The sequence below is a fragment of the Crotalus tigris genome, unplaced genomic scaffold, assembly GCF_016545835.1.
Source record: "Crotalus tigris isolate CLP2741 ecotype Arizona unplaced genomic scaffold, ASM1654583v1 scf7180000023617.9722795, whole genome shotgun sequence".
NCBI lineage: Eukaryota > Metazoa > Chordata > Lepidosauria > Squamata > Viperidae > Crotalus > Crotalus tigris.
The window spans coordinates 241500-253088 of NW_024100081.1; positions in this window are offsets into that span (position 1 = coordinate 241500).

The following is an 11589-nucleotide window of genomic DNA, read 5'->3' on the forward strand; positions in this document are numbered from 1 at the left end:
AAGATTGAAATTGAAATTTTATCACATTATCCATCTGTAATGATTCCATTGGTTATTGGCACACTGAGACCCATGCCAAAAAGCCTTGGGTGGCACTTAGAAAATCTGTATAGTGACAAAATCCCCATATATCATTTGCAAAAGGCCACGCTACTTGGATCCGCACATCTACTTGAGAAGAATTTGATATGTATGAAGGCCAACACCAAGTAAAGAACTGGCAGCTGTGATTTCACATTTTTGTGTCTATAATGTCCTGTGATGATAACTTGAACATCATCAAACAACAACATCTTCCTATCCTAGGTTCTTGGGAAAGACTCAACAGCTGGATAAAAATGCCAAATCCAGTCTAAACATCTGGCTGATTGTGCATCCAATTATAACAATAGAAGGGATGACTATATCTTGCATGCCAATCACATGTTTGTAACTATTGACAGGACAACTGCTTGGGAAGATACAGGCAAGGAACTGTTCTGCCTCTTCTCCCTTTGTTTTTTTTTTCCTCCTGCACTTGCTTTTCTAAAAATAAAAATAGTGCTGGATGCTGTACCTTTTTTCCCTTCTGTCCCGGTTTCAGATTGAAATTTATTTACACTAGCATTGCTACCAAATAGGCACTCTAATTAATTTTATTCTTGCAATGATTAACTGCATATAACTTCCTAAGAAATTAGCAAGGGGAGGAAGAATTCAGTAAATCATATAAATGGCCTCTAAGTGAGGTTAAGACCATCATTAAATAAATCATAGATCCTAAAGCCTGGCTTCCTTCTTTTGTATGCATAAAATATATTTTTCTTTGGGTTGGCTTGTCTTTCTTCCTTATACATTTAAGGAAGAGAGAGGGGCTGTTTATTTTCAACAGGCCATTGGCAAAATCCAAAATTATCTTGGTTCCAGCAAGCATTCTTCTCTTCTCCCTTCTTTTATGACCCCTTTCCTTATGATCTCTCTCTCTCTCTCTCCCTCTCTCTCTCTCTCTCTCTCTCTCTCTCTCTCTCTCTCTTTCTTTCTCTCTCTCTCTCTCTCCATTTTCCTTCTTTCTAGACTTACCTTTATCAACTTTGCAATGTAATAATATCCTAACCTATGCTGGACTTGTTGCAGACAGGACTGGCCAGTGACTATGCCGGGAGTGAAAATTGGACCAAAACATGAACAGCAGAAATTAAATTGCTACCCAAATGAGTACAAATTTTGGAGTTTGCACACAACCCACTTAATTTGGTTACTGCATTACCTCATCTTTAATTCATACATAATACTCTTCTTGTTCTTTATGTTATTCCTGTCATATCATGAGGTTTATAGTTTGCATTTCACCCACCATTTCACGTGGTCTGCAGCATTAGCAAGACATACGACTGGAGTTTGCCTGTCTTCATACAGGTATGAAGTTATATACAATATAGGAAGTCCTCGACTTATGATCACAACTGAGCCCAAGATTTATGTTGCTAAGAGAGAAACTTGTTAAGTGAGTTTTGCCCCATTTTATGACTTTTCTTGCCACAATTATTAAGTGAGTCACTGCAGTTGTTCAATTAATAACATGGTTGTTAATCTGGCTTCCCCATCAACTTTGCTTCTCAGAAGGTTGCAAAAGATGATCACGTGACCCCAGGACACTGAAACTGTTATAAATATGAATCAGTTGCCAAACATCCAAATATAAATCACATGACCATGGGGATGCTGCAACAGTCTTAAGTGTGAAAAGTGATCATAAATCACTTTTTTCAGTGCTATTGTAACTTCAAATGGTCACTAAACAAACCGTTGTAAGTTGAGGACTACCTGTACATTGAGCCATAAATCACCCATCTGGGTTGGTTTGTATAATAGGTTAAATAATTAAAAAAACCCACCAAGATTTATCATCTTGCACCAACACTGTCTTTAAATAACCTACAAAGTATGTTGAGTGGATGCAGCTTTCATTAGCTAAATAACACCAAAAGCAGAGCTCAAGGGAAAAAAATACAAAATATACAAAGCAGCCAGGTATTGTCCCTCTTCTGTTTGCCAGTGAAAGGCTGCTGCCATCTGTTTTCAGTAGAATGCTTCCAATCGTATGATAAACAAAACCATCAATGTGGAACCCAAAAGCGTGTTGTTAAAAATACTCATGATACTGGTGTATAAATTCGCAGCATCTGTAGGAAGGGTAAGGTGGTCAGATAGATGACAGCAGCCTCTTTTCTGTGTATGGCAAGGCATTGTATATATGCTCAAAAGGAGAGGAGCTTGAGTCATGATATTGTGATGCTCCTTTCTTCATTCTGACGAAAGTGGTAAATGTGTGTAGACATCACTGGTGCAAATCTCTATGTGGTAAACGTCTAGAGAATTAGAGTGGAAATACACACAATAGAATAGGACTTGTTTTGTTGGATCTAATGCGGATAGCCAAGAATGAAGGCATAGTAAATTAGACAAATAAGACGACTTTAGATTAATCTCTACAAAGATAGAGTACTTAAATAACTCTCTAAGAGTCTTGGTTTTTCTTATCTGCAGGAAAATTAATATCAATCTTAGTCAATGTCTTCTGTTTTCCTGACTAAAGAGAGTTTCTACATCTTAGCTAGATAAGGCTCTCAGCTTGTAAAACAAAATTATCAGATTCAAGCCTGGATGTTGCTGCATTTACTCTAGAAATTATATCCTTTATTTGCTGGAATTCATTGTTGGAATGTATTTGTATACAACAACAACAGTAGGAAATGGCAATATTTACAAGTTTGGATCTATAATATATATTCTATGCTCTTTTGCTCTGAGTACAGTTTCCGGTTTCCTGTTACAGTCATATAGTTGAGCAGTAAAGCACATGGTGACTGTACTCTTTGTTTGCTCTGTGTGGTACTTTATATAAACATATATCCCTGTCTGGGTGCTCTTCACTATGCTGCCTTTCTCTTTATTTCAGTAGAACCTATCTATCATCTAAACAGGGCAAGGCTATCATAGAGGTAAAAGAGAAAGTGAGAAAAGCATTTACAGTTGATCATTCCTTCGTGTCCACTGTTCTAAACTGAGATTAGCAGCTGAGAAACTAACCAGGAAATAGAAAAAGCAAGAGCAAGGGGGGAAAGCATGAAGGAAGGAAGGAAGGAAGGAAGGAAGGAAGGAAGGAAGGAAGGAAGGAAGGAAGGAAGGAAGGAAGGAAGGAAGGAAGTTCAGGACATTGAAAAGAGTCACCCAGCAAAATGAAGAGCAAGAAAAGGAAAAAGGGGAGGCCAATCCATTTAGCAATCTCTCTTCATCATTCTCTGTCAATGTGCATTGCTTCCCCACTCTCTGCCCAAAGTTTTGAAAGTTAGGATTTCATTGACATTGAATGACACGGAGGACACCCCTGGAATTTAGGCAGTCATGAGATTTGGATAATTGAGGTTTAGATAATGGGTGATTTTCATTATATCTGACACATCTGTTCAACGTAAAACTTACATTCTCTCCCATTTTAAGATTAAAAATTCCAAATTGATCTCTGTTGGTAGCTTGGAAGCAGCTGCTCGCATTATGTTGTCAGCTCTCAACCATTTCACTGGATCCTTTCCCGAAATGGAGGTTGAACACATGAAAGAGATTACATGCTAAGTATCTGTAGGAAAGGACACCATCTGTACGCTACTTCCATTGGATGATTTAAACTAGGTACAGAGGGAGGTCACAATGGGGGTGTTGAAAAACATCACATCAGGTTTATAAAGAGTTAAAAATGGATTAAAATATCTTCTGAGCATTTTTTTTAAAAAATGTGCACTCTAAATTAATTTTTACTGGTAATCCAGATTGGGTTAAATAATGCCTCATTATTCTGCTGCACAGCTGAGGCTTCTCAAAATGTTTATCTTGTTTTGTAACTGGTACCTTCTGGCATATTCCAGTGCCAATTCTTGTAGCTATATTTTGGCTATATTTCATTCTCACTATTTTTGGAATGGAGTTGCTGGTTCCAGGTTATTTAATAAATTGCTGCTGCTGCAGCTTTTTTTTTTTTTTTGGTGTGTTCCTTTTAACTTACCCATCTGCGCAACACATGCGTAACTTACAATCTGTTGGCAGTTTGCAAGAAAGACAAACTGTCAGAGCTGTGTGCATTTGACAACTTTGTTCCCAATTAGATTAGTGGTAATTTTAACAGATTTCAGGCTAGTCAGGGAAGAGGGGGCAGAAGGGGGGAGGGAAGAGAGAGGGAAAGAGAGAGAGAATGACACATTATTAAAGCATCAATTTCGACAGACCTTGAGCACACAGGGCACCAGTGTAAATTGTATTAAATGCTTTGATTAAAGCTATAAAAGTATTACCCTTTTAAGTCATAAGTGACTGCACTGCAAATATAAAGGGAAAGTGGATAACTGTTCCCTAAATGGTGGAGGCTGACCCAAACATGCACCAGACACTTCTTGGGCTATAATCTGTGGATGTAATGGTAGAGGCATCATTAATTATTCATCACCCTAGCTACATAACAGATGTGATTAAAAAACAAGAGCAGCAATCAAAGACCAAAGCTGCTACCTCTTCTAAAAAATTTAAAAATAATGGTTCCAGCTCCTGTTCAAGATGCCAACGTGATCTTTAATATGGTCTCTTTGTCTCAGCAAGCAGCGGCCAGTAGCTGGCCTTGGTTGATCTCTGGTGCTAAACGTGGTCAGTCCAAGTTATTGCTTGAATGGTCATCCAGGCTTTGGGCTGGTCTGGGAAGCTGATAACACCCCTGAAGAAAATTGTGGTCAGTGACTTCCCTAACACTGCATAGACAAAATTATCAGGAAGTGAAATTGACTTGAGAGCTTGCTTATCTTTGGGTTTGCATCTGTTTCCACTGGCCGTGCAGTATATTTTTTCTCAGGATAATGAATTTCTCCAGATACAATGGAACTCCCAAGATTCTCTGAGATTTCCCTTGCTTACAAGAGGTGTTTTATACATCCCAATGCAGACAGAAGATCTTACCTTTCAATGTTCAGGTAAGATGGATGGATGGATAGATAGATAATGGATAGATGGATGGGTAGATAGATAGGTGGGTAGGTGGGTACCTAGATAGGAAGATGATGATAGATAATGAGGGGGGAGAGATTTGGGTTGCTCTGTTGAAAGGAATGGACACTGGTGATAATTATTTATTTCCAAATAATTAAGTGAAATGTTGGCTTCTTGGGTCTTCAGCTGAGTGTCTCTTTGCTCATGAGCTCCAGCTGTTCATGTTGGCTCTCTATATAGTTGCTCCTTGCTGTGCAGGTTTTCCTGGCTTTTTTCCAAGTCCTGCCCTGCCTGTTTCCTATCCTAGTGTTTCTTTCCTCCTGTCTACCAGTTCTGTTCCAAGATTCAATTTCCTTATAGCAAACTGGGCTATTATCTCAGGTCAGAGGTCTAACAATATAGTTTTTCTAAGTCCTCACTTTAGAGCAAGGGTCCCCAACCCCCAGTCTGGGCTGCAGCATGTCAGAAACCGGTCCACACAAACAAGCAAAGCCCCATCTGCAGGATGCAGGAAGCACGAGAAACCATGCGCCCTCCAGTCCATGGAAAAACTTCTCTCCATGTAACCAGTCCCTGGTGCCCAAAAGGTTGGGGGCCTCTGATTTAGAGTGATTAATGAGGATCACAAGTTAGTCTCTCAGCAGCTGATATTTCTTATTATAAACTTAATATGGGATTTGATGGGCTTAGTTTCTTTTTCCTTCAGTGTGTGGGATAGTTAATACTTTAGAAAGTTTATTTGAGAATAGAAAGAAAATGTACTTTTCTTTAGTGGATAATCATAAGACCAGCAATATATAAATAAATAGAGCTTAATAAAGCAATTAGCAAGCCTTGATATCAAATTCTAAATTCTAAGCCTTAAGTTTCAATCTAATTCATCACCAATATATGCATGGTCTAAAGGCAGTTCAGACCCTGGGTGGAAGGAAAAATTGGCAAAGATGTTATAGTTTGCGGAGTGGGCCTCTCATTACATATATGTTGTTTTGGAGTATGTATGCACATATATGTTCTATAGGTATTTTGATTTGCATAAAAAGGTAGGAATGGATCACCTACTTTAGATAGGCTTTGTCCAAGACAGGTTAAAGGCCTTAGCCAACAGTTTTTCTAGCTTGAGTTATTAAAGCGAAGATTCATTATACAATTACATGTCTAGATAGGGACCTATATTTAACTTTTTGTAATCAGAGCTGCACAATTGCTGTTAACATAGAACATAGAATCACAGGGCTAAAAGGGACCCTGGAGGTTTTCCAGTCCAACCTTCTGCTAAAAGCAATAGACCTTACAACATCCTGGTCAAATGATTGTCCAGTCTATTCTTGAAAGTCTCCAGCCATGGAGCATCCACAACTCCAAGAGGCAAGATATTGCATTGATTAGTTGTCACTACGGTATTGGGAAATTTCTCCTTAGTTCTAGCTTGGATCTCTCTTTAATGAGCTTCCACCCATTGCCCTCCGGTGCTTTGGAGAATACATTGATCCCCTCCAAAACAAATGCATCCAACTTCTTGGAAAGCTGATGTATAGCAATGGCTCTTGCAACAGTGATGGTTGTTACCATTGCCTTTTATAATGATCTCCTGACAGTTATAATATTACATTACTCAACTGCCCACTTCATTTGGCCAAATAGTCACAACTGTTCTATGAGTCATCATGCAATACCAGGAGTTAGAAACTAGACAGATAACACATTAAAATCAATGCTGAGGTATTGGGTATCAACATGGTGTATGTTGCATATTATTTTGACACACAGGGGCAGAAACATGCTTTAGATCAGAGGTCTCCAACCTTTTGGGCACCAGGGACTGGTTACGTGGAGAGAGGTTTTTCCGTGGATCGGAGGGGGCGTGGTTTTGTGTGCTACCTGCATCCCGCGGATGGGACTTTGCTTGTTTGTGCAGACCAGTTGCTGGCATGCTGCGGCCCGGTACCTGTCCCCGGAATGGGGGTTGGGGACCCCTGCTTTAGATTAAGTGTAGCAATTAAAGGCACTGAATTAGAAACAAGGTGACTGAGTTCTAGTCTGGCCTTAGGCAGGTAACTTTATGCCAATCATTTTCTCATTCCTAAGAAAAAGGCAATGGCAAAATGGTAGAAGAAATGGCAGAACCTGGGGGTGGAGTCCAAAGAGGACTTAGAGTCACTTCATGGATTAAGTCCAGCCCCCTTGAATTCCATTGAATCTTATCCAGCACCAAAATAGTGCTAATCATTAGTTGAGTAGATTCCTGTGCATAGGCACGATTAGTAATCAATCAGTTGAGTAGTCTTGGTCTTTCACTCCTGACAAACACTTTAGAAAATGTTGCCAATTTAACTGCATGGACTTGTTCGTGTAGTCACTTGGAGTGAAGATTGACTCAAAGGCACAAAGTATAATGCATCACTTCTAGACTGTGATAAGGTACAGCATTTTCTAGCATCACTCGGCCATCATTGAGATATAAAGCCATTACTCTTATATTTCAGCACAACTAACACCAGATGACGTGAAAAGTCTTTAATGGGGATTCTACATCAGAAGCTAGAATTCTGAAGACATCTGGCTTAGCACCTTGAAGAATGTGCTTCCTTCTTCTGCAAAGAAGTAGCTAAAGGAATCATGAAAATGCCTTACTTAGTTTGTTTTTTCATATTTCTCTTTCTGATGTGCAGACATTGTAAATTTAATTTTGGCTAGTAGTAGAACTATAACATCATCATCACCTTATACTATAAAGAGATTATAGGAGAAGGCTCCATGTGGTTTCTTGTTCCAGCCTCACTTCAGTTTTTTTTTTTTTTTTAGTTCCTGCTTCTACACATGTTGCCAGGTGGGGAGTGCCATCATTCATGTTAGTTAGTCAATAAAATGGCATATATTATTGGGGTGATGTCAGTGAAACTTCTTTAGAGAGTTTCTGAAGCATAACTGCCAACGAGGTTAAGCAAAAGAAATGTGTGTTAAAATCAGTTGTCAAGCTAGAAATGGAACAAAAAAGATAAATAGAATGATTTTAAAATGTGTTGTACAGAGACTCTAAGGGACCCACCAACAGATGCAGAACAACAGGGCTTTAAACGTTCTCTTTCTTTTGTCCAATGCCAGAAATGTTGTTCTTTAGAAGAAGAGGTATTTTTCCCAGGTAGGTATCACAGTTTAGCATCACTGGAGGGCTTTGCCAAGATCTTTTCAACAGGGGTAGGCTGATTGTTAATCCCTGGAGTGCTAAAGTTGCTGCTGACCTTTTATTATTGCAGCTATTATTCCTGCAATCAAGAGAATGAGTGACCATTGAGATAATCAAGGAGAAGTGATGTGAAATGGTCCTGATAATAGCTGCAAGTAGATTTGCACTCAGAAGCACGTTGTGGGGTGGGAGTGGGGGGGGGTGACAAAGAGGATACACCAAGAGGATATGTTCACTAAGATAATCTTGATCTGACTCCAAAATTGGAAGCACTATGTTATTCAGAGTATTTTCCAGCAGAAACCTGAATTTAATGGTTAACAACAAATTTCTCATCTTACATAAGTTTGATCTTCAGCAAAAGCTTTTACCATCACTTGAGTAACACATTGCTTGCTGAAATGATTTAAGATGGGCAATTCTTGGTAAAAGGTTGTTTCCCTTTTTAATTTTTATTCTGGCATTGGATAGATCTAAACTTTGATGCTGATGCCTGAACTACTACATCAGATAGATAGATACATGATAGATAGATAGATAGATAGATAGATAGATAGATAGATAGATAGATAGATAGATGGATGGATGGATGGATGGATGGATGGATGGATGGATGGATGGATGGATGGATGGATGGATGGATGGATAGATAGATAGATAGATAGATAGATAGATAGATAGATAGATAGATAGATAGATAGATAGATATAGATTTCTTTTTCTGTATACAGCTCTTTTAAGCATTACAGTAAACTTTACTATTAGCTAAGTGCAATATGCTATAATGCAAATGTTATAATTGTTATGTCCTCCTTTTTTGAGTTTTAAAATAGTTTTACTATCAGTAATGGTAAAGATAGAGAAGAAAAGCCTGCTGGATTAACATTGAGAATGTTGATTGGGTATCACCTGCATTGCTAAGTAACAAAAGTCTTTGGTGAAGAATCATAAAGGATTTTTAAAGCCAAATATTCTTCAATTTATAAATGTAGGTAACCCTGTAAAAAGGTATATCATCATGCAGTATCCACAATGTGGACATTTATATATGGAGGAGACTGTTGTATCTATATTGGCCAATTTATATCATATATGTAGATAATACAAAAGTATATCATAAACATAATGGAGGAGCTGGGCAAATTGATAAATTTTCATATATAGCTTGAGACAAAATCAGTCCTGGAGCTTGGATGAATGGGCAATTGAAAGTAATACAGATAAGGATGTCTACAACAATATACCTTTTTTTTCCGGGTATTTTAAACATTTCCTTTGACTCAACCACCCATGAAATAACAGATATCCTTTCCCACCTGAATAGGTGAGACTAATCAAGCTGACTTAAATGATAAATAGCCAGGTGTGTGTTTTATAAAAATAATCTGGTCATGATTATACCATATGAAAAGTGAAGCCAGGAAGTGAGTCCAACATGTTATTATTACACAGACCATAAGCCAGGCTACAGATGTGGTTGACATCTAAGTTTCTGTGGCCAATTTGGAAGAGGAAGAAAATATGCAAAGAGGACAAGTCTCATGACTTCCATGATAGTTTCTCATCCTCTCTTTCTATTTTTAGTTTTCTACTAAATCTTCCTCCTCAGCGCATATTTTTTTAAAAATTAGGTAAGGTAGCAACCTTCTGTATTCATAACATGTGGCTTTAAACAACAACAACAAGACATTTGTTACATGGGTTGGCCCTGAAGCCCCTGGATACCCTGGCAATGAACATCTCAACTGATTTTAAGAGCTGTGGTTTGTTTCTGAACTTTAGCTGTTGCCTTTTTTAACTGACCTATGAAATTTAGCTCTGTCCCTTTAAATCTGCTGTTTGCTTGAGCTACTCATTTTCTGTCCTTATTCAGGATTGTAACTCTGGTAAATCAGCCTCAATGGCCACCAGAGAGAGAGACATCTCTGGCAAAAGTTCAGAAATCAGTGTTTCGGAAAGATTGGTTTGACCAACTCTCAGGTGGAATGCATGTTTTTGACCAACTGCAGTCAAATTCTAAATGACATTTAACTTCTCCCTTGCTGTACTCCCTTAATACAGAAGTCAATCTGTTTCAGCTTTCTCTTACTGGGGGCTCAAGTGTTTCTCTTTGATTTCTTATGCTTACATCTCAAATACCTAATTTGGATGGGATTCTCTGAATAGTCCTGGAAAAAAAAACATGCATGTTAAAATATGCCTGTACAAATTAAGAGGAAAAAAAATAAATAAGATTTGTCAACACTTGCAAAGCGTGTAACTCATCCATGCTGTGCATTTTACTCAGAAGTAAGTGAGTGAGTAGGTTGCTCATCTTGGAACATAAGGAGTTAATGACGGCATGGAACTCCTAAGTTGCATGCTTCTTAAAACTCGTGGCCTAGTTTGGTAGTCGTTTGTCATAAGATGTCAGATAGGAAACCATCACTTAAGGACTGGAAAATGCAGTCAGTCAAGCAACTAATTGGTTGGACAATGGCATGAAGGTCCCTGTCCCGGAAGAGGGTACATTATCAGAACAGTTGAAGCAAGACTAGATAGATGAGCATCTCAGTGGTATAAAACTGAACACTTGGCTGAATTACACAAATGTCAACTGGGAGGGCATCTTTGTTTTTTTCTTGGGGGCTGAACATCACAACAGAAAACTGAAATATATCATTCCCCTTCCCCAGGCTGATTTCTGAATGAAGTCGCTAGTCAGTTGAATGCTTGAGACCATGAGACCATGTTGTAAGGGACTTGAAAGACCACAAGCTTAGATACCTCACATCTGAAATGCTTCAAGTTCTTCATTTCTTTCAACATACCCTTCTTCTCATATTGCCTTGCCCAGTCAATAGTTAAATCTAGAAATGATGGTAATGCAGTTTTTGTTCCATTTGTATTGTCAAAATGATGATCTATTACAGGGGTCTTCAAACTCAGCCCTTTTATAACTCATGGACTTCAACTCCCAGAATTCCTCAGCCAGTCCATGAGTCATAAAAAGGGCCGCATTTGAAGACCCCTGATCTATTATCATTGCAAGTTCTCCTTTTTACCTTCATTGTACCAACAGACAGAAAGTCAAAGTGGTTCCCAAACTTCTTTTAATGACCAGCTCAACCACCATACAAATCCTAAAAAATGGGAGAGTTTCACAGTCCACAGCCTGAAAGTCACATATGATCTGTCTAGGTAAATTATTTGGAATTCAAATAGCTGCCTTAGGCACTTGATTGTAATTTCTGAATAAGTTCAGGATTAGCCATGTATATCACATATGATAGTAATCCAATCTTAGACCCCAGATGCTAAAGTGCTACATGAGGTTACCCTTGAAGAGCATTGGGAAGCTACGACTGGTACAGAATGTGGCAGCTTTTGGGGCACGTAGGGTAGCCCATGTTACA